The sequence below is a fragment of the Alosa sapidissima genome, chromosome 5, assembly GCF_018492685.1.
Source record: "Alosa sapidissima isolate fAloSap1 chromosome 5, fAloSap1.pri, whole genome shotgun sequence".
NCBI lineage: Eukaryota > Metazoa > Chordata > Actinopteri > Clupeiformes > Clupeidae > Alosa > Alosa sapidissima.
Window position 1 is genome coordinate 38028666 of NC_055961.1, and position 21968 is coordinate 38050633.

Sequence of the window (21968 nt, forward strand, 5' to 3'; positions counted from 1 at the left end):
CGGTGCAGCTCAAATGTCTTCTTAATTTTCTTTATTCTTTAGTAAACTTTGACTAACGTTTCGATGTTCGTTAGTCAAAAACATTGACACATCGAAACGTTAGTCAAAGTTTGTTCTGCACCTTTTACTAAAGAATAAAGAAAATTAAGAAGACATCTGAGCTGCACCGGCGTCTCTCCTTCTCTCTAAAATATCTGTCCTGGCCTAGTTGCACCGGATTGTCGCCAAACGACAAACGACAGAGCGCGGAGAACCCTCCTTTGTCTACCAAAAAGTGTTACTTTGTGCCCCACGGTTTCAGCCAATCCCCTTCGGTTTCAGCCAATCAAATGACAGTGTTTCTTTTACTGTCGTCCTTGCCGTTGGAATAGTCCAAATAGCACAAAGGAGTTCACTAAAATATTGGTGGGGACAATTTTGTCATCTCAAAATTTTGATTGGGACTAGTCACTAGCGTCCCACCCTAAACCTATGCCCATGCATCAATCTCATATTGACCATAAAATGTTCAATTGAGACTACTTTTTCAGCAAAAACATAAGCCTATCCTAAAAGAACATGCTTTACATGACATATCATGCTTATAATTTAGTCCTCTGTTTTGTAGGCTAAATCAGCATAATACCCTGGGTCATATTGGAAACGTAGCCTACTGTACCATAACGTACAGGATTATGCTGTAGAGGTCTTTCCTTCATACTGTAAGGTAGCCAATTTTTGGCTTACTGGGAGAAGGCGATGTTAAGTTTCGTTAACGTTAACTCTTGCTTAGTTTGCACGAATGGCAACAAACATCACCTAGCCTGCTAGGTCGACATCCTCGGTTTGACCACTTATTAATTAGCCGACAAATAACGTTATTTGGTTTTTAGTGAACACATATTAGACCATAGCTTAACGTGAGGAGGGATTCAAAGTTACAAATGGCCAATTTGCTTAGTATGCTCAGAACAGCGGTATCTGAAAATGCTGAGTTAAGGTATCATTGTTACCTGCGATTGCACTGCTGGAAAAGCATTTTGCATTGGTATGATTTGATCAGGTCTTGCCAGTGATGTGTAAATCCTCCCGTAGACGTACCCCATTTCAAAATACGTCTACATTGAAAACTGTGACAACTCATTGATAGGCTCTCTCAATATGTCTGTAATCGTATGCCTCTAACCACAGGCTTGCTAGTCTTTCACCAGAGAGGGTGCTCCATTAGGCTATAAATCAAAAATTTAATATTGCAGCCTTCATGTCAGCTGTAAAAATATGAGAACATGGACCTACTACATCAGGATACTCTGTAAACATTTTACACATAATCAGGAAGCTACTTTGCTGTTCAGTGTGTGATATGTTAAAGTTGTACTACATTTAAAGAAACATATTTTTATTCTTTGTTTCAAGTTCACAAGAAAATACCACATTATGATGATGATGGTTATGGTTACGCTTTTGTCCATGGCGACATACAAATACAAAACAATATAATACTTAAAACAGGGATCAATCAAAAGCCTAATGAAATAAACAGGTAATAATGTCCATTCAATCAATAATATAATAACATGGTAAGACTACATCAAGGAGAATATCAATAATACACAATGTCAAATTAATCAACAGCCTAATGAAAATAAAACAGTACTACTGCATACAAACCACACATAAGTGCTTAAAAGACCAAAAACTATCACAAGAACGAAGAGCACTGGGCAACTCATTCCACCAACATTGAACCACTGAGGAAAAGAGTCTTGAATTTGACCTAGCGTTTAAGACTGGTCGACACAACAGAGGCCCATCAGAAGACCGCAGTGGGCGGTTGGGGATTTACATCTTGATCATTGAATTAATAACCAATAATTATTCTGATATTAATATTCTTCTAACTTCTACATCTTTGTGAAGGCTACTGTTAAATACTAAGCAACGGCCTCTGACTTTTAAATACCAAAGCAGGTAAATGCAGTGGTATAGTCTACATGATACACAGGACTACACAGTAAACCCATTTAAAAAGCATCATCTGAGTGTACCCATTTAAAATAGGCAAGGATACATATTAAATAACATTCGAGGTTGCTCACAGTATACCCACCACTACAGCTAACTAGACTACACCACTGGTTAAATGGCACATTGCAATTTACAATTTGTGTGAGTTCAGGGGCATACAGAAAGTTGAAGTTTGGGTGACCTCAATAAAGAAAATAGAAACAAAGTGATGTGCACAGCCTCAAGTATGAATAATGTCACATTAACAGAAGGTTCAGAGCAGCGGCAGACCTTTCTTGGTGCCACGTAAGTTATTGAAAGCCATGTGTTTTCAGAACGTAGTGGTGCTGTGCCATGTCCCATGTATAAGGGGCTTCAGGTTGATTGAGTGACAGTGGGTGATGATGTCAGGGAGATGGATGTCAGGGGACTTAGAGAAAGAGGGAGGACATGCCACCTCAGACCACCCCAGCCAAACCACTTCACGTAGGCATACCGATGTAGACCATGGAGACCACCTTGCCGCCACCTCCAGTACATTCAGCCATCACCCATACCTCATCTGCAAAAAAGGAAAGTTACAATAAAGTTAGTCAGACAATTTTACAACATTACAAAGCATCTAATCAAGCACTCAACACCACTAGTAATACCAATTAATTAAATATATGTGTGCAATAAACTTCACAGCCCACCTAATGTTAACTACACATTTAAATATGCGGTGTGTGTTATTAACTTGCGTCAGCTTGAAAAATAACGTTATCAGTATGACTGATCATGGACGTTAGATGACAAACTAAGGTGTTTCTTTCTCAAATGTTCACCGATATCGCTGGGAAGTGACTGGTTCTTGGCGTAGTGTTAAATGCAGGCGTTTCATTTATCGATCATTCACTTATGCGGTCTACAACTACCGACCTAGCGATCTATTTTTTACAGTCTATGCTATCGACCTACCATCACAGAAGTAGCTCTAACGGAGGTGTCTTTATCGTTAACGTTAGAAAAAATGCAACGCTGGCACATTAACATGACAGGTTGATAAGGTCCATGCTTCACATTACGTTAACGTTAATTTACATTGCTTTATCACATCATAACTGTGCTGACTGTCTAGTGTTAGTAATCCCCATGTACAGTCAATGGTTACTCCATGTTGAGATGGCATACATTAAAGGGGAACTTGGCAACTATTTCAACGTAATAAACCTGTTTAGAAATCATTTGGATGGTTAAATTACCTGTTCCGGTGAAAATGGTGACTTTTCCCGCTGCCCCTAGCGTCCCCAGGTGGAAAACCAACCTTGCAACATTGAGACTACCGTCCCGGAAAGAGAAGTGAGAAACAAGAAACTCGTTTTAAATCGTGTTTCTTACCTTGTAACATCCACATTGTCTGCCGAACGAATGCTAACCGTTTTGCTAGCTTGTAAACAAATCCATGTTCTTTATCGTTACCTTTTTCCACAGTTTGAAATAGCATAATGCACAATTTCTCCAGCAGAGGGGGAAATCCTGCCAAGTTTCCCTTTAAGATTGAGATATTTGAAAACAGCAAAAACTAATAAAACCGAGTAAATCATGCATCGACTGTTATGGGAGCTGTGCGCTAATCATCACTTCAACGACTAACTTAGCCTACCGTTGACGGTAACGTTAATGTAGCTGCTAACGTTAGCATGTAATTCGCTGTCCGTATTTCTGTTGTTAGCTCATTAGTATTCACCATACTAAATTGTCACAGTCTATAATCAACATAATAAGCCCTCTTAGACGTATTTAAGAACAACAATAGACAGAAAAACGTTTCAGTTGATCCGCAACACTTACCAGACAAGAACAAACCGAAGATTGTTGTTTGTACTGTTCAGCTAACTCACAGCCGCAAAATTCATCCAGCCAGCTAGCCTTCGGCGCCAAGTCGACCTCATTATCGACCTGCGTTGTGGAAAGGAGAAGGGGGCGGGTTTCACTTGACAAGGGGCGTGTTTAACTCGCAGAGTGGGTGTGCCTGACCGCGACTCCTCTTCACTGCGCATGCTTCAACTTCTGCTGCGCAGCTGCACTTCAAATTGGTTGCAAATTTTCCAAGATGGCGTCGCCTCGGCGGCTTAAATTCCATAGAACACTGCTGAATGCAACCACACTGTCCAGTTCTATATATACAGTCTGGGCTACAGCTTTTAGGCCATTGATTTCATTAAAGAATATGCTAATAATATTGATGAGGGAGTGTTTACAAGGCGGAGACCTAAAACCATCCAGCTTCGCACAAGTTGACGTTCATTTGTGATTTATAATGGCCACATCTGGAAGAGTGGTGTATGCACGTTTTTTTGTGCGTACGTTCGTTTTCTCTGAATCACATGTACGATCGTTTCAGAAATCAAGATCAAATGAAGGATGGTTTCTACGCAACACTTTTAGAAATGAGGCCCCTGGCCTGCGAACACACTAGATCTACTGAAGTCTACTTAACAAGTTCAGACCAGTGGTCTTTTCTCCATGTGACATGTTGTCACATTTTGAGGTGCAGAAATCAGTCTGATGTCATCAAACATTTGACTCACTGTCACATTTTAAGACACACCATTTTCCTACGTTGCCCTTGTTTCAGTCAATCTGCTGGGGTCCCTTGAGTTCTCCTTCCAGGTGCTCCTCTGACCTGGATGGTTGATGGATGGTTCATTCTTCAAGAGGGTTGAGGTTAGAGGTTCCAGGTTGAGGTTTCTCAACCTGGATCATTTGGGTCCTTCTTTGATGTGCCACATAGACAGCGGACATCCCTGGTGATAAAGTGGCCTTCTTCATTAGTGACCATCTGGTGTATTCGCATTGTGCCTGGGACCGGTGGGGTGCTTGCTGACATGCGAGAATATGTATCCTCAATCCTCTCAGCTTCCACATAAAAGAGCTTCTCTGTGGTGCCAGTTGTTAGTAGAGCTTTATAGAGTGTAACTGGATCAGGGACATCACGCCCTTGGCTTACAAGCTGATCTGCCAGTCTTTTTAGCACTCCCCCCACACTGTTAGGAGCTCCCTTTCCATGACTCGCTTCGAAAAAATTCCAGGTACCACTTGTAAGGCCTCTCTTTCAGTGCAGAGCAGCAATAAATTACAGTACAAGGGTCATCACTGAGGAAGTAGACCAAAGAGACAGATTGATGGTTGACCTGTATATAGTCCAATACTGGACCTTTCTGCTTGGACTGCAATATGGTGCAAAAGCAGAGAGGGCTTGCATTTTCTCCAACACACCCCTGTGCATTGTCCCCTGTTGGTGCGAGGCACCGAAATGCCCAGCTTGGATCTCAGCACTGTACTTGCACATGTATTTTTCAGAAAAGTCCACATGTATAATGCATTCATGCAAGGACCGGCTTCTCTGGAGAATGAGAACTATTGTTTGATATTAAACATGTGCTTCTTGAACCTGTGCAAGTTAAAAGCTCAATGAGCTCAATGAGCTCCTCTGAAGAGCTTTCAATTTATTTTTTATTGTCACTTTGAATCACACAGCCTCCTTTTCTTATGCTCTGGTCACCTCTTTATCCTCCATTACCCATTGTGTATGTAACAAACAATGAGGCATTATAAGCAGTATCAAATGGGTAGCTGTTCAGGTTGCATAATTATGGAACACTCTCCATACATACTCTCTCTACTATTTGTGCTGCAAGTGACCTCCTCCACCAGCTTCTCAGGGATTGAATCTGGAAGTAAATTTATTTTTTGGAAGTAAACTCAGCCTGTCAACAACAAAGCCAAGATTCTCATGGATTTTGCACATCCAAGTATCTCTGTCCTAAATGGTCGGATGTACAGTCCAGAAAAGATGAAGTTGGCAAAAGGACAAAGCCCTATTTGGATTTTCAGATTCAAACTTCTTGTGAAGATTTAACAGATTCAACAAGAAACCCCTTTTGTTTTTCGATACAACTGACATCATCTCTCTAATAAAAGGCTCTGACATCTGATTTGAATGCCTGTGGGATGCCTGTGTCTTTCACCTTTTCCTAAGAAGGCCAATGGCACTCTGTCCATACTCCAACATTCAAGTTGGGAGATAATCTGAATCTCTCATTGTGTGAATTTTTATATTTGCTTTTTAAGTCTTTCAACAGTGCCAAATTAAATTTCAGGGTTTTCTGTGCTTGTGATCGCTCAGCTGAGGAACTCGGGTGGTGCTTGACTTTAGACGACGGGGATGCTGCTTTATCCTAAAGGCAGTAGTACCTTTTTTGTACTTATCTGTTTGTTTTTTCCTTTTTTCCTCCAGGCCTTGCCTCAGTTTCTCTTCTACTTGCCTTCCTCTTTGAACACCCTGATCTCGTTGCCTGCAGCACAAGGAAATATTGATTAAATTCCACCAATTATCATCTACAGTATACTGTATGTTCACACACATCTATGACCATTCATGCACAAACATGCTTGTTCACACACACTCTCTCTCACTCTCTCTCTGCTACATTTTCGTATTTGGAAGCTATAACCTTTGTCCTAGAACTCTAACCTTGAGGGCCCTGCTGCTGGTTCTGGGGCTGGTTCTGGACTTACAGGTGGTGTCATGCACTGCAGTAAGGTAACTGCAAGTTCTGTTTTGGTTTTTCTGCATTTCACTTGTGCTGCTCTCCAATTTTGCCGCTTGGCTAAAATATCCTAGGCTGTGGTTGTAGAGCTGCAATGAATGAACTCAACTGACAACAGGTAAATCCATGATTCGGTCATTCGGTCAGTTAGCCTAATTGCCTAATGTCTTTACAATATAGTTTTCCTACTGGTTTGCCGTTTAAAAGACTGCCGCCGCTCTGAACTTTCCTGCCAGTACTGGTTTATGACGTCAACCGCGACATCTCAATATGTGTTGTTTCTCAGCTACTGAAAGACACATCCTAACAGATTAAATCAGCAAAAACGTGTTTTAAGTAAAGAGAGGTTCAAATGCATTTACATTTAAATGTTCAATCAAATTACTTTTTAATGCATGATTTTATTGTAAAGTGGTTGACAAAATTAACTTGTCCCTTTCTGTCAGACAGAGCAAAACTGTAAGAAAAGTAATTAAAAGAGAACAACACGTACCTGTATTTTCATCATCAACTTCCTGAAAGACAGGTGATATCTGTTCCTGGAAATGATGTAACCTCTGGCACAGTTAATTTTCTCCAAGGGGGGGGGGCAGACGGGCAAAAAGTGCGGGTACCCATTCTTCTATGTGGAACTCGCGAAGTAGCCTAGCTTATTCATCACACATATCACATGAAGGAGTGTTTTCTCATCTTTTAAAGGGACACCAGGCAACGTTTTCGTGTTAATTAATCATCTTCGTAAGTCGGTATATGGTTAAATGACTCATTACGGGGCGAATGAAGGCTCTCTCGCCCGCCCCTACTGCCTGTAGGAAGAATATCCCACTTGCAAGTTCGGTGTATCCTACCCGCCGACCTTCAGTCTCACAAAGTCTCAGACATCGCGAAAAAAAGGATCAGTTTACATCCTGCATCCCCAGCACAGAGGCAGGCTAACGAAACGCTAGTGATTGTTGCAAACGTGTGCATAATGGCAGAGCCGGCGAATAAGCAGCGAAAACACTTGACGGAAGATGCAAAGAAAAGGAAAAGAGCTTCAGACCGAGCGAGGGCTCGCACACGTATCGACACGTACAGACGGTAGGGGGAGCTTCATAGAGAAAAAGCATCAGGCTTGCCTGGTATCCCTTTAAACAGTGCTAGCCGCTATTTCCTGTGATAAACGGTTTGCGAGAAAATTTACAACAAGAAATAACCATATTACTCCGCATACAGCTATATGCACTCAATTCACAATCTCAATTCATCTAGGTGGAATATCTCACAAACTCTTCGCTCAACACATGACAACTGTATATCAGAATAAACAGCAGACCTTACCGAACACAAAGGTGTAATGCATTCCCCTGTACAATAGGCCATTCCAGAGTAATCCGGTTTTTAAAAATTGTAGTAAATTTCTAGCCTAGAAATCTAGACGCGCCCCTAGCGGCAGCAAATTAAATTTGCTGCCAGGGCTAGTCTAGCAACTCTCCGTTGGCTTGTGAGCTCCAGAAATCGAAACTTAATCAGGTCATTGAAATCGTGTATTCGTTTGGTGGGCTTAACATAATGATTGATGGCAGAGTTGCAACGGTTTGGCTTGAATTCCCTGCTACTTGAAAACAAATATCCTATTGCGTCCTATTGCGTGCAGAGGGAATTTGAAAGGCAACTGATTATCCCGCCCCTCGGACTGAGCACTGCAAACGGTGAGTGCCCAGACCCTACATTTTAATGTGGGTCTGGCTCGCCAGGCTAGTAAATTTCTATATCACGTCTAACTTTGGGCTTTACGTTTCTTAAAACGAAGCTGTGCTTAAAGGTGCACATTCAAACAAAACAGATAGCTAGCTCGTCCATCCGGTGCAATTGGAACTCTCCCAAACGCGCATCTCATTGGTGATTTGTCTGCACCGTTTGTTATGTTTTTATGGGTAAGGTTTGCTCAAGTTGTTTTTTGGCTGATTTTGGATTTAGGTTAGAAACCGCGTTACACTGCTTATATCACCTTAAATCGCCTATATATCTGTAAATATTAAAATAAGAGGGATATACGGCTCATGGCTAAGAGTTTGTCAATGTAGCCATAATGATTTATTTCAACAAAAGTATTTAAGTGTCTTAAAACTGAGCTGTGCTTAAATTTGTCAATGCATGATTTTATAACAGGCAAAATAGAAAATAAATGTTAAATATAGCCTAAATATATGTAAATATTAAAATTAAACAACAAAATGTAATTCCGAGGAAATTACCAGTGCATGAAACATATATTAACATAAAATGCAAAACAAACTTTTATTTAGAAATCGTTGTGGGCAGAGGACACAGATGGCGGGAGTCATAGTTGATGACTACTGACAGTGGAAATGGCTGAACAGTTAAATAGTTGAGTAGTTAAATATTAGTAGTAGTAGTAAATTATTTAATAGTGAATTATTGTAGTGAGGACATTTATTTTGAAACAGTTGTGGCCAGAGGAAATAGTTGAACAGAATCTGTAGTCTTAAGAGAGCCAGATTATATGATTAAAGCCTGAGACAGAGTATATAGTTTAAAAGTTGAATGTAGATAGTGTAATGGATGTTGCGAGACAGACAATTGAATGTTGATAGGCAGATTGTTTAATGGATGTTGATAGATAGTTCAGTTTAACTGGCTCTTTGATGGGGCCTAGTTGAGCAGCTGGCCATTGATACAGGTGCAAATCAATTTAATTAGCCCTTTATCTATGGGGGGAAATCAGCTTGAAGAAGAAGACTTCGGATAACAGAACAGTGCATTTTCATGCACTATAATGATGTAGGCTACAGTACAGAATTAGATAAAGTTGGATAGCTCCAGAACTCACACCAATGGATTGTGTCTTTGACACTAGTGCTTTTGACCTGTAGTTTTGTTGCTACTGGGCATGAAGCATTGGCCAATTATGTGTTCTGTCCAACATTGGTGGTAGGTTTAGAAAAAAAAGTTAGCACATTTTAATAGTATATTTACAATAGTAGGTGGAAAAATTCCGTCCCAAATTGTCCTTTGCCCAGGTCCTCCAAGTTGCTAAAACCGACCCCTGGCCACGGGCCACAGGGTAAAGGACTAGGTAAAGGACAATAAAATGTACATTTTGGAGAAACTTTTCCATTCTCAATCTCAAAACAGGGACTATACATAGCAAAAGACTCAGGAGACAGACATTTTTAAAATTAGGCTTAGGAAAAAATTCCGCTGAGTGCGCACACTATGACTTCACAAAATCTCACATCATTCATCATTCATTAACAGTGAAAACTACTAGCATAAATAACAGCGAAGCTTTGCATGCTGTGTAACATTCGTTTTTTTTAATAGTGGCAACCGTAGCTAAGAGAAAAAAATATTAATTATTTCAACTACTGCACTTGATGTTAGCCCATGTAATTGTCTAAGGTTGAAATTTGACCAATTTAATTGAAAATCAGGTGACATGACTCATGACTGAGACAAATTATTTGCTAGTCTGTGTTTTTTTATGCAGCAGAATGGTATGCTGCTGTTGTTTTGTTCATTTTGTTATTTTGCTCCCTGATTGCTAGGTAATCAGTTGCCAGTCAATATTAATTCAGGACATCAGGTACCAGTGGTTTGAATTTGATATTGATGCTGAGTGTAAGCCCTGCTTCCTGGATTCTCTACCATGTCTACTGGTAAGTTTCTCTTGTGGTTTGGCAGACGCTTTTGTCCAAAGCAACTTACAAATAAAACAATACAATAGTTAAATGAACAGTGAACAGTTGGTACATTAAGGAGAATAGCAATAATAAACAATAATGTTGAAGCAATCAATAGCCTAATGAAAATAAAGAATGAAAATAGACAAATACTCTAATATACTATAATATAATATAATATAATATACAAGCCATTAACTCATAAGAAACACTTAATTAAGTGCATGTGTCCTCTTTGGCTGATTGAAGGTCATCAATTAGTCATCAGCTGTGCCCTCTTACCACAAGGCCAGCTCGATCCAAACATTCTCATCCATGGCTAAATGATACCCTCCGATCACAGCGCACCAAACTCAGAGCCGCGGAGAGGAAATGGCACAAATCCAAACTAGCTGACGACCTCAAAAACTACCAGACACTCCTGACCTCCTTCTCAGCCAGCATCACTGCTGCTAAGACTGCTTTCTACCATGACAAAATCAACAGCGCTACAGACACTCGAAAACTTTTCTCAACCTTCAAATCGCTACTCAACCCTCAGCTGCCTCCTCCTCCATCCAGCCTTACTGCAGATACCCTCGCCTCATTTTTTACAAACAAAGTGGCGGCAATCAGCAGTCAATTCTCGACATGCCCACTCAACGCATCTGACTCAGATACCGCACTCCTACAACCTCTAGGGACTGCTGGAACATCTTTTTCAGCATTCACGCCTCTCTCCGAGAGTGAAGTGTCCAGACTCCTGACATGCAGCCGTCCTACCACATGCTCACTGGACCCTATACCTACGAGCCTACTTCAGTCCATCAGCCCGACCATCGCTCCAGCTATCACACATGTGATCAATGCCTCGCTAACCTCCGGCACATTTCCAACAGCGTTCAAAATGGCCCGGGTAACACCGTTACTTAAGAAAGCTTCTCTCAACCCTGCTCAAGTCGAGAACTACCGCCCTGTCTCACTACTGCCTTTCCTATCCAAAGGCATTGAACGAGCAGTCTCCAAACAGGTCTCTGACTTCCTTTCACAGAACAACCTTCTGGATCCAAATCAGTCTGGGTTCAAAAGCGGCCACTCTACCGAAACGGCTCTGCTGTCTGTAACAGAAGCCTTAAAAGAAGCCAGGGCGACCGCTCGGTCATCAGTACTCATTCTGCTTGACTTATCGGCTGCCTTTGACACGGTTAATCACCGTATCCTTCTCTCTATACTCGCTGACATGGGAATCTCCGGTTCTGCTCTCTCCTGGTTTGAATCCTACCTCACAGGACGCTCGTTTAACGTATCATGGCTTGGTCAGCTATCCGCACCTCACCATCTCACCACAGGGGTCCCCCAGGGCTCAGTGCTGGGCCCCCTCCTCTTTGCTATCTACACCACCTCCTTGGGACAGATTATCCGTTCGCACGGCTTCTCATACCACTGCTATGCAGACGACACACAGCTCTATCTGTCCTTTCCACCTGATGACCCCCTGGTTTCAGCACGGATCTCGGATTGCCTTTCAGACATAGCTACATGGATGAAGGCACACCACCTCCAGCTGAACCTCTCAAAGACTGAACTGCTGGTCATCCCAGCTAAACCTACCATACACCACGACATCAACATCAAATTTGACTCCCTGTCTGTTTCACCGACCAGGACTGCAAGAAATCTAGGAGTTGTTCTTGACAACCAACTAAACTTCTCGGATCATATTGTCTCAGTCGCCCGGTCATGCCGTTTTGCACTCTACAATATACGGAAAATCAGGACTTACTTGACTCAAGATGCTACCCAACTTCTGGTTCAGGCAATAGTCATCTCACGACTCGACTACTGCAATGCCCTCCTGACAGGTCTCCCAGCCTGCGCAGTGAAACCACTTCAGATGATCCAGAACGCGGCGGCGCGCCTGGTCTACAACCAACCCAAAAGGGCACATGTTACCCCGCTGCTCATCCAGCTACACTGGCTACCTATGGCGGCCCGCATCAAATTCAAGTCTCTAACGCTTGCCTACAAAGTAGTCTCCGGTTCTGCTCCCACCTACTTGAATGCCCTCATACAGACTTACACTACCTCCAGACCGCTGCGCTCCTCTGACGAACGACGTCTAGCTCTACCACCGGTACGCTCAAGCCAATCCAAACTTTTCTCATCTGTTGTTCCTCGTTGGTGGAACACACTGCCAGTTCCTACAAGGGCAGGGACATCCTTTTCCACTTTCAAAAAACTCCTGAAGACCCAGCTCTTTAGAGAACATCTACTCTCATAGCAACACTTACAACAAGTCTTACTGATCCTAGCACTCACCAGCCGTTTTAAACTGACAAGTAACTGTTAAAAACAGCACTCACCGACGCACTTATTCTTACTGTACTCTAATGTTTTTTTTAAACTGTCCTAAAATTGTGAGAATTGTTCTAAAACTTACTGTTTACCATGTTGTTAGTCGCTTTGGTTAAAAAGCGTCAGCCAAATGTAATGTAATGTAATTATGTGGCCTAAGTTACATGCCGATCTAGTTGGGGTCAGTGAAGATTAGTCAAGCTGGATGTTAATCTGTTGGGGAATAGCTGTTTTAGCTGGAAACACCAAAAGCTCAGTTTTTGAGAGATTAAAGGTTGTATCAGCGATTGCAGGCCCAAAGAAGGCATGTGAACATAAAAAATCACATTCATCTAATCTTTCCTAACGATCAGGCCATCAAAAAAACACGTCTCTGTAGGCAGCCTAGGCTCTGAGATCTGCACACAAAAATAATTGCTATCAACAAGTCTTGCCAACCACTCAAAGGCAAAATAAAGTGTTCCAGCCAATAACCGACGAGATGTGCGTTCAGGAGAACGCCATCGCTGATACAACTTTTAAGCTGAGGGTGCCGGTCTTTCATTCAGACTGAAATATGGAATGTTATGTGGTTTCTAAGATAAAACATTTTTTGTCACATACAGCGAACATCACCTCACCATCCGCTACCTGCCTGTCTCCTGAATACACTGTAAAAACCGCTCTGTGGACAGCCCAGACTCCAAAAACAGCAACAAAAACATCCTGGTCCAGCCTGGACCATGGAACATAACAAACTATTCCAGCCAATCACCAAAGAGATACACGCTCAGGAGAGTTTCAATTGCATAGGAGGGAGGGACGAGCTAGTTCTCTGTTTTGTTTGAACGTCAACAGAAGTGACGTTACCAAACATCGCTTAGAGCACCTTTAATTAGTTATTGGTTAATTAAGCGATTCTTATGACTTATGGTTTGTATATTATAGTATTGAGACTTGGTTAAATGACAACATTCCGGACTCTGCTGTACAACTGGAGCAGCTAGCATGCTATCGAGCAGACAGGGCCATTGTAAAGGGAGGTAAATCACGAGGAGGAGGAATCTGTGTTTACATCCGTGACGAATGGTGCCGGGACACTGTAGTAGTATGCAAACACTGCTCACCACTGGCAGAGTTTATGATCATAAAGTGCCGTCCTTTTTACCTGCCAAGGGAAATTACTGCGATTCTGCTAGTCGCAGTATACATCCCGCCTACCAACAACAACAGCGATAAGAACGCGGCTCTTAGTGAACTGTACCAGGCTGTCAGTGAACAACAGACGGCACACCCAGATGGTTTCACCATCTTCACTGGAGATTTTAACCATGCTGATCTCAAAACTGTACTTCCAAAGCTACACCAGCATGTTGATTTTCCAACAAGAGGAGATAACATCCTGGACCTGGTCTACACTACACACAAAGGAGCATACAAAGCCACCCCCCTCCCCCACATTGGACTTTCAGACCATATCACTGTTATGCTAATGCCCACATACAGACAAAGGGTAAAAGCGAACAAACCGGTTCGTAAGCAGGTAAAAGTGTGGCCTGAGGGATCCTCCGATGCTCTTCAAGACTGCTTTGACACAACAGACTGGGAAATGTTTAAGCAGGCAGCCACTTACAACAACCGGACAGACATAGAGGAGTATACAGACACTGTAACCTCTTACATCACCAAGTGCATCGATGATGTGACCCACACAAAAGACATCATCACTCGGGCTAACTGGAAGCCATGGCTGACAGGGGATGTCCTCAGACTGCTGAGGGCCAGAGACAAAGCCTACAGAGCTGGGGATGAAGCTGGCATGAGAACAGCGAGAGCCAACCTGTCCCGTGGAATCAAGGAAGCAAAAAAGGAATACACTCACAAGATAACCACCCACTTCAAAGACAGCAGGAACGCACAAAGCCTATGGCAGGGCATTAAGGCCCTCACGGACTACAAGCCCGCGCCACAGAGCTGTGAGAGCAACATCCCTCTGCTCAACAACCTGAACCGCTTCTTTGCTCGCTTTGAAGCACAAAACAGCACCTGCCCACAGAAGACCCATCCCCCTCTACATGAGCAGCCCCTGTGCCTCTCTGCCGACAGCGTGAAGAGGACACTTGCTGCTATCAACACCCGTAAGGCAACAGGTCCAGACAACATCCCAGGTCGTGCGCTGAAGGACTGCGCAGGGGAGCTTAAGGATGTCTTCACAGACATCTTTAACACTTCCCTGAAGCAAGCCATCGTCCCATCATGTTTCAAAGCTGCCACCATCATACCTGTGCCGAAGAAAACTGCTCCATCCTGCTTCAATGACTACCACCCTGTGGCACTGACACCCATCATCATGAAGTGCTTTGAGCGGCTTGTCATGTCACATATCAAATCCATTCTCCCCCCCACCCTGGACCCCTTCCAGTTTGCATACCGAGCCAAGCGGTCTACAGAGGATGCAATCTGCTCTGCCCTCCACCCAGCCCTCACCCACCTGGAAAAAAGAGACTCATATGTGAGATTGCTGTTTATAGACTTCAGTTCTGCATTCAACACCATAATACCACAACAACTCATCTGCAAACTTGACAAACTGGGACTCAGTACCTACCTCTGCAACTGGCTACTGGACTTCCTCTGTCAGAGGCCTCAAGTAGTACGTGTTGGCAACAATACCTCAAGCAGCATCACACTGAGCACAGGGGCCCCCCAATGCTGCGTGCTCAGTCCGCTGCTCTTCACCCTGCTGACGCATGACTGCACTGCAACCTACAGCAACAATCACATAGTGAAATTTGCTGACGACACAACTCTGGTGGGTCTCATCACCAAGGGCGACGAGACTCAATACAGGTTGGAGGTCGACCATCTGACCACGTGGTGCAGGGACAACAACCTCCTGCTGAACGTCAGCAAGACCAAAGAGATTGTTGTTGACTTCCGGAGAGGTCACACCCAACACCTGCCACTGACCATCGACGGTGCTGTGGTGGAGAGAGCGAGCAGCACCAAATTCCTGGGGGTGCACATCAGACATATGAAGACCTCTCCTGGACCACCAACACTGCATCACTGGCGAAGAGAGCTCAGCGCCGCCTGTACTTCCTGCGGAAACTCAGGCGAGCAAGTGCTCCACCAGCCATCATGACCACATTCTACCGAGGCACCATTGAGAGCATCCTCTCCAGCTGTATCGCTGTGTGGGGCGGAAGCTGCACTGAATACAACAGGAAAGCCCTGCAGCGCATAGTGAACACAGCTGGAAGGATTATTGGTGCTTCACTCCCCTCCCTGAAGGACATTTACACCACCCACCTCACCCGTAAGGCGACCAAAATTGTGAGTGATGCAAGTCACCCCGCTCACAATCTGTTTGATCTACTGCCCTCTGGGAAGAGGTACAGAAGCCTGCGCTCCCGCACTACCAGACTCACCAACAGCTTCATACACCAAGCTGTAAGGATGCTGAACTCTCTCCCTCCTCTCCCCCCTCCACCCTCAGCTACATAACATCCTGGACATTGGACCCACAATGGCCGCCTGCACTACTCCACTTGCACACTTGTACACTTTACAACTTGTTGTTGTTGTCCTGAAAACACAACACTTCTGCTGCTCTTACATAACTTGCACCACTATGCCACTTTCTTTCTTACTTAGGTCAAACAGAACTACCCAAGCCTTTTATTGGCCTGACTTTGCACTAGTATTTTATTGACTGTCTATGCACAATTTCAACCAAATTTTGCTGCTCTTATTTTTTTCATTATTATATGTGCCCTCTTATTTACTTATTTACTTACTTTTTTGTTTACTTGAATGTTATGTTTGTCTGTGGACTTAAATTGGTAAAATATGTCTTGTCTTCACCGTGGGATAGTGAGAAACGTAATTTCGATCTCTTTGTATGTCTGGAACATGTGAAGAAATTGACAATAAAGCTGACTTTGACTTTGACTTTGATTATTTTCATTATGCTATTGATTGAATTTACATTATTGTCTATTATTCCTATTCTCTATAATGTATTCTTACCAACATTTTAAACTGTTCACTGTTCATTTTAACTATTGTATTGTTTTTATTTGTATATCGCTTTGGACAAAAGTGTCTCCCGAATCCCACAACCAAAACCATATCCATAATATGTGCGAAGGTCGTACCTGTGGTACGAACATTTAAACTAGGTTTTAAACACGTCAACCACAGATTGACTTTGACACCTCTGCATACAAAAATGAAACCCATTACTATGGGGAGTCGTCATTTCTGCAGACTATGCAATTAGTTCTCAATTTAGGCCATCCTTAAAAATATTCTTGTTTGCAGTAACAGCCAAAACAAAATAAAAAATGAGTCGGTAGGTAGGTCAATATTTTTTTTTTTCAAGATTCAGAGTAAAAAAAAAGTACAATTTTGGTCACACAAATGTGCATATCGTGACGTAACTGACTGGGTCTTCAACCCGTGCCTTCAGGCGCACCATTGCAAACCTCATTCTGATTCTGTAGGTTATAAAAAACAGCCTCTCTCAAACTTCCTTGACCTGAGGCCCGGTCATGGCAGACTTTGGGGTTATAGGGCTCATCTACACGTGCTCTGATTCTATGGAAGTTCCAAAAATCAACGTCGTTCTATTAAGTGTCAAATTAAAAAGCGTTCCAACAGGTTGAAGCGGAGCTTTGATACCAACGATATTGATTAGTTTCAGTAGTCTCTCGCGCAGACGCCTGCATTGAATGAACGCTCATACCACCACTTCATTGTATGGCTCCATGTTTAATGACATCGATAGCAGAAACGTTTGTTTTCTTTTTTCGTCGGTCCGCGGTTTCTTGATCACCGGGCCTATATTCACTCCACGACTCCGCGGACCAGCAGTCTCCACGTTGCGGACCCATTGAGAAATGCTGAATAACCCACAACCAATTTCAATTCTTCGACACGGTCACCGATAGACTAGCGGGGAGAAGGAATGGGAAAAGATCTCTGCACAGTTCTTCCACTCATGCCAAGTAAAAGCGCTGTTGAGATGTTTGTGTGAATGACACGAAGCGTATAGGTACCTTCTGAGCCTACGTCATTACGTTCACTGGAGGCAAAACAAACCATCACCTCAGCTGGGAAGCTAAACGAACAGTCATATTCGGGAGGCTAAAGGTTATCATGGTCTCATCTTGCTGTGCTGTCGGGTGCCAGAACCGAAAAAGTCATCAGTTAAATTTGAAATAAGTAGGCCTAGGCTACAGTTTCCAGTGAGAACGTAGTTGTTCGTTTGACTCACGATAACCCAAGCCTTGTATCGGAACCTCACATATTAGCCTACCAATCGTCCTGTATTTCCAACCTCTTTACATGTATGTCACTTATTCATTTCTATACAAACCAAGACTGCGGATTCCTAAAAAAACGCAAGCGCCCACACCATAAGTGTATCTAAATAAGCTATGTAGCCTACCAAAAATTTAATTTTACTGTGACTCGAAGAGCTAAACCAAATCCTTGATTACTAGCTACTAGGCTACTACTGTGTAAGGCCCAGCACTAACTCCGAGCGTGGTAAACAAAATTGGATATTTCAGGCAGTAAAAGCCCCGGTAAGAAACAAACTAGATTTTGTTCAAATCTAGACATGAAAAATGTGAGGTTCATTTATCAAATGTTATTTTGAAGTATTAAAAAACATTGTTGTTTTAGAATTTTCAAACGAAATGGTTGGTAATTAGCACGTTTGCAATACATCTTTGCCTTGTGACATGGGCGGGCGCTGGCTCGGTAAAATGTCGGTTCGGCAAACACAAAACTCACCACGTCATTGTAGGCCTATTGTAAGTCTTGGACATGACCATTTAGGATAGTTATATGCATTCACTATCTACTATTCAAATAGCCGCCTCACTATCCAAACGATTGTTTCTGCCTCCAGTGACGTCACGCCCACCCGAATGTTTATGTTTTCACCACCGTTGCGAAGGGGTCTATAGGCCATAGTGTGATATGCGTAAACCAATGGTGTAGAGATGACACCACAGGGTTTTATTTGAGAGTCTACGTTTCCATGTAGCCTAGGCAATTTATATTCTACTTAGGCCTACTAAAATAAATATTATTTTACTGCATTTGTATTGGTTGTTTAGAGCAAAACAAAAAAATCGATCAGTCTTAACGCATGGTTTACAACCGGCAAGTCGGTCGGACTAAAAGGGGGAAAAGATAAATATTTGGGTCGGTTCTAAATTGACAGGGTCGGTCGGGTTACGGCAAACGAAAATATTTTTAAGGATGGCCTTATCATACATTCACGTCCATCATCCTACTATTTCTGCATGATTACTTATACTTACCTCTCGTGGTCTGTGTACTTCTGGGATGATGATATTTTACGTCACATAATACCAATAGTCTACAAGCTGGATTTTTGTACTGGTTTAGGCTTAGTACATTTCATGGTATGTGTATTTCACAATAGGCTAATAAAACAGTTTTTAATGAGTATATCAATCCAGTTATTTTATTGTTCGAAACGTCATCATTGAGTAAACTGTTTCAACTATTGTGTTTCAAAATCCAAACTAAGAAAATGAGGCAACTGACTAAACCTTGCAATGCATGCTGGGAAGCAAATAAAGCTAACAATGCTAACGACATGCTATTCATTTAGATTTGTCAGGGATGCTTAGACTGCAATTAGTGTCTTATATTATCTCCAACTTGGTAGCGGTGTAGATCTCCTGGGTAGGTAGAACAATGTAAAACTGTCTAATACTCTATATTCAGAACAAAATGCATGAGTCACAAAAACAATTCACCTCATTGTGCAGTAGCACAGCCAATGTAGTCTAGGCCTTACCATTTGAACCAACATGATTGTTCTTTTGTTTTACATGGTAACAGGTAGTATTAACTGGTACATTCAATATCATGTAACATGACAAACCTTTTCCACATGTCTGTATTCGGTAACACTCCATAATAAGGTGCCATAATAAATAGCAAACTAGTAATTACCTAACCCTTTGTTAATATTTGTTAATTGTTACTAACATATCTATTTGGCACAAGTTAACAGTTTTTTCATCATTAATTAAATATTAGTTTGTGGTGGTAGTGGGGTAGCGTAACGGTTGGGCGCCAGGTGGATTTATCCACCACCACTCAGACAGAGTGAAGATAAACTAAGGTTAAGAAATAATAACTAAAGGGCTTTATAAATCACCACAAAACATTAAATGGTTTTAACTCTTTAACTAAAAAGACTTCAAGAAAGGCAAACAGGTGTGTTCAAAATGGAATACATTGTTCAGGACACACATGAACACCACACAAGCAAACAAACAACCACAACAGCAGTAGCAGTCCATTCAGCCAATTTTTAGGTCAGGCCACTAGGAGGCGGTAGGCAGTAGCCTCGACAAAAAATGCAAAAAGGCAAGACGCAAAAAAGTCCAAAAACAAGGGGGGAAAAAAGTATCTTCAGTCAAAAGACCTCTTCAACCTAAGGCCACAATAAATCCAAAACAGTTAACAGGTAAACAATTTAGGCTGCTATTATAAGCTACTCAAATGCAGCACAGACATTTTATTTAGGCTATAATTAATTGGCTACTATAACATAGCCGACTGCTTCAAAGCTCCCAGTGTGGATAAACCAATAAATACAAAATAACAATAAATAGCAAAATCATGGTAACAAAAAGAAAAGCTCTCCAAAACTAGAGCACAAACGTGATTGCTTTCAGTTTACAGTTTAGATTAGATTACAATAAAGGCAGGCCGGCGCCGGAGGAAAGGAAAATGTAGAAATAAAAATATCCCCAAAAGACAAAATAATAATCCCCAGGAAAACCCCTAAGGAAACCCTCCCCAGTAGCCTATGTAATCTATACTCAACTTAAAGTCGCGCCGTTCACGACTAAACAACAAGAGCACTTTTAAGAGCACGGGACAACACAGAGAAGTGGGCCAGCTGCTACAACCTCGCTACTGTCGTGTGTCTGCAAACAATGGTAAAACAGTTCTAATGCAAGGAGATCACGGAGCGAATGGAGTGCACACCAAAGGACCAAACAACTCGCACAAAACTACTAGCTTACCCACGTTGCGTGACTCCTGCAAACAATGACAGCGCAAGGAGATCACGGAACGAATGGGGCAAGACAGGCCCACAGGCCAGGAACAACAACTTTGCTGCCGTGATTGCTTGCTGAACAATGATAAAACAGTTTGTTATTGCAAAGCGATCACGGAGCTCGGTTTGGACTAGACCAAACACGCACAAAACTCTGAACAACTCGGTGGAGTTATCAACCTGCCGAACAATGGAAAGACAGTTCTTTGAGGCTAGGCAATACTCACGGAGCGTCCGAGACAAGGACCAAACCAGGCCGCTCTCACAAGGCAAAACACTCTACCTGTCGTCACGTTCAGCGGGGAAACACCAGTGAACCAAACACGCAGCAGACGAGACACCGGTAGAGGGAAACGAGAGAGGCGGAGACACCGCTACCTGGGCTGGTATTTATGGACACTGACCATCTCCTGTATGTAGCCGCCATGTTTTCATTACATTATTTTATTATAGGGGGTCAGGTTTGATCGCCACAAGTTGTTTGCATAAAATCTGTATGTTAATGTTTTAGCAAATCTATTAACTAATATTGTATTAATATGTGTTAACTAATAGTTAACTAAATGTCTTTTTGGCACTAATTAACAGTTATTTCTTACATCATTTAAATGTTAAATGTTTATTTGCAAACTATATGTTAATAGAAAAGTTAATGACATATTATTATTTAACTAATTGTTATTAAACTGTGCTTCTGCCTATCCCAATATGAACCACTCTCCATAGGACCCTTACAATAGATAGATAGATAGATACTTTATTGATCCCCAAGGGGAAATTCAAGAAAAAAAATTCAAGGAAATTCAAGAAAAAAACACGGAGCTACATTGCTGACATGCTGCCACTGTTGTCGGCGGCGGAACCGCGTGCAATAAAGTTGGTTAAGCTTAATTAATATATTAGTAGTATATAGCTATAAGTGTGGAGCCCCTTATAATAACGTTGGTTAAGCTTAAATAATATATTAGTAATATATAACTATCAGTATGGGGGACCCTTATAATAAAGTTGGTTAAGCTTAATTAATATATTAGTAGTATATAGCTATCAGTGTGGAGCCCCTTATAATAAAGTTGGTTAAGATTAATTAATATATTAGTAATATATAGCTATCAGTGTGGAGCCCCTTATAATAAAGTTGGTTAAGCTTAATTAATATATTAGTAATATATAACTAGTCAGACAGTGAAGGGACTGAGACCAAAACTGGCTTATCACATTTATTCCTTTAGGAAAAGTTAAGTAGTTGAATGGGCTATATTA

General features: G+C 42.1%; 1 protein-coding gene and 1 long non-coding RNA gene across 7 annotated transcripts in view; both read right to left on the minus strand.

The window, feature by feature from the left end:
* LOC121708583 (glucose-6-phosphate exchanger SLC37A4-like) overlaps positions 1-21968 on the minus strand; it is a 63610-nt gene that overhangs the window by 19446 nt on the left and 22196 nt on the right. The gene's annotated exons all lie outside the window — the stretch shown is intronic.
* Positions 6198-17390, minus strand: LOC121708661. Its single transcript, XR_006031737.1, has 4 exons — positions 17101-17390; positions 14699-14703; positions 12971-12974; positions 6198-6209 (listed from the first exon to the last, which is right to left on the minus strand). It is a non-coding gene; the product is annotated as an uncharacterized LOC121708661 (long non-coding RNA).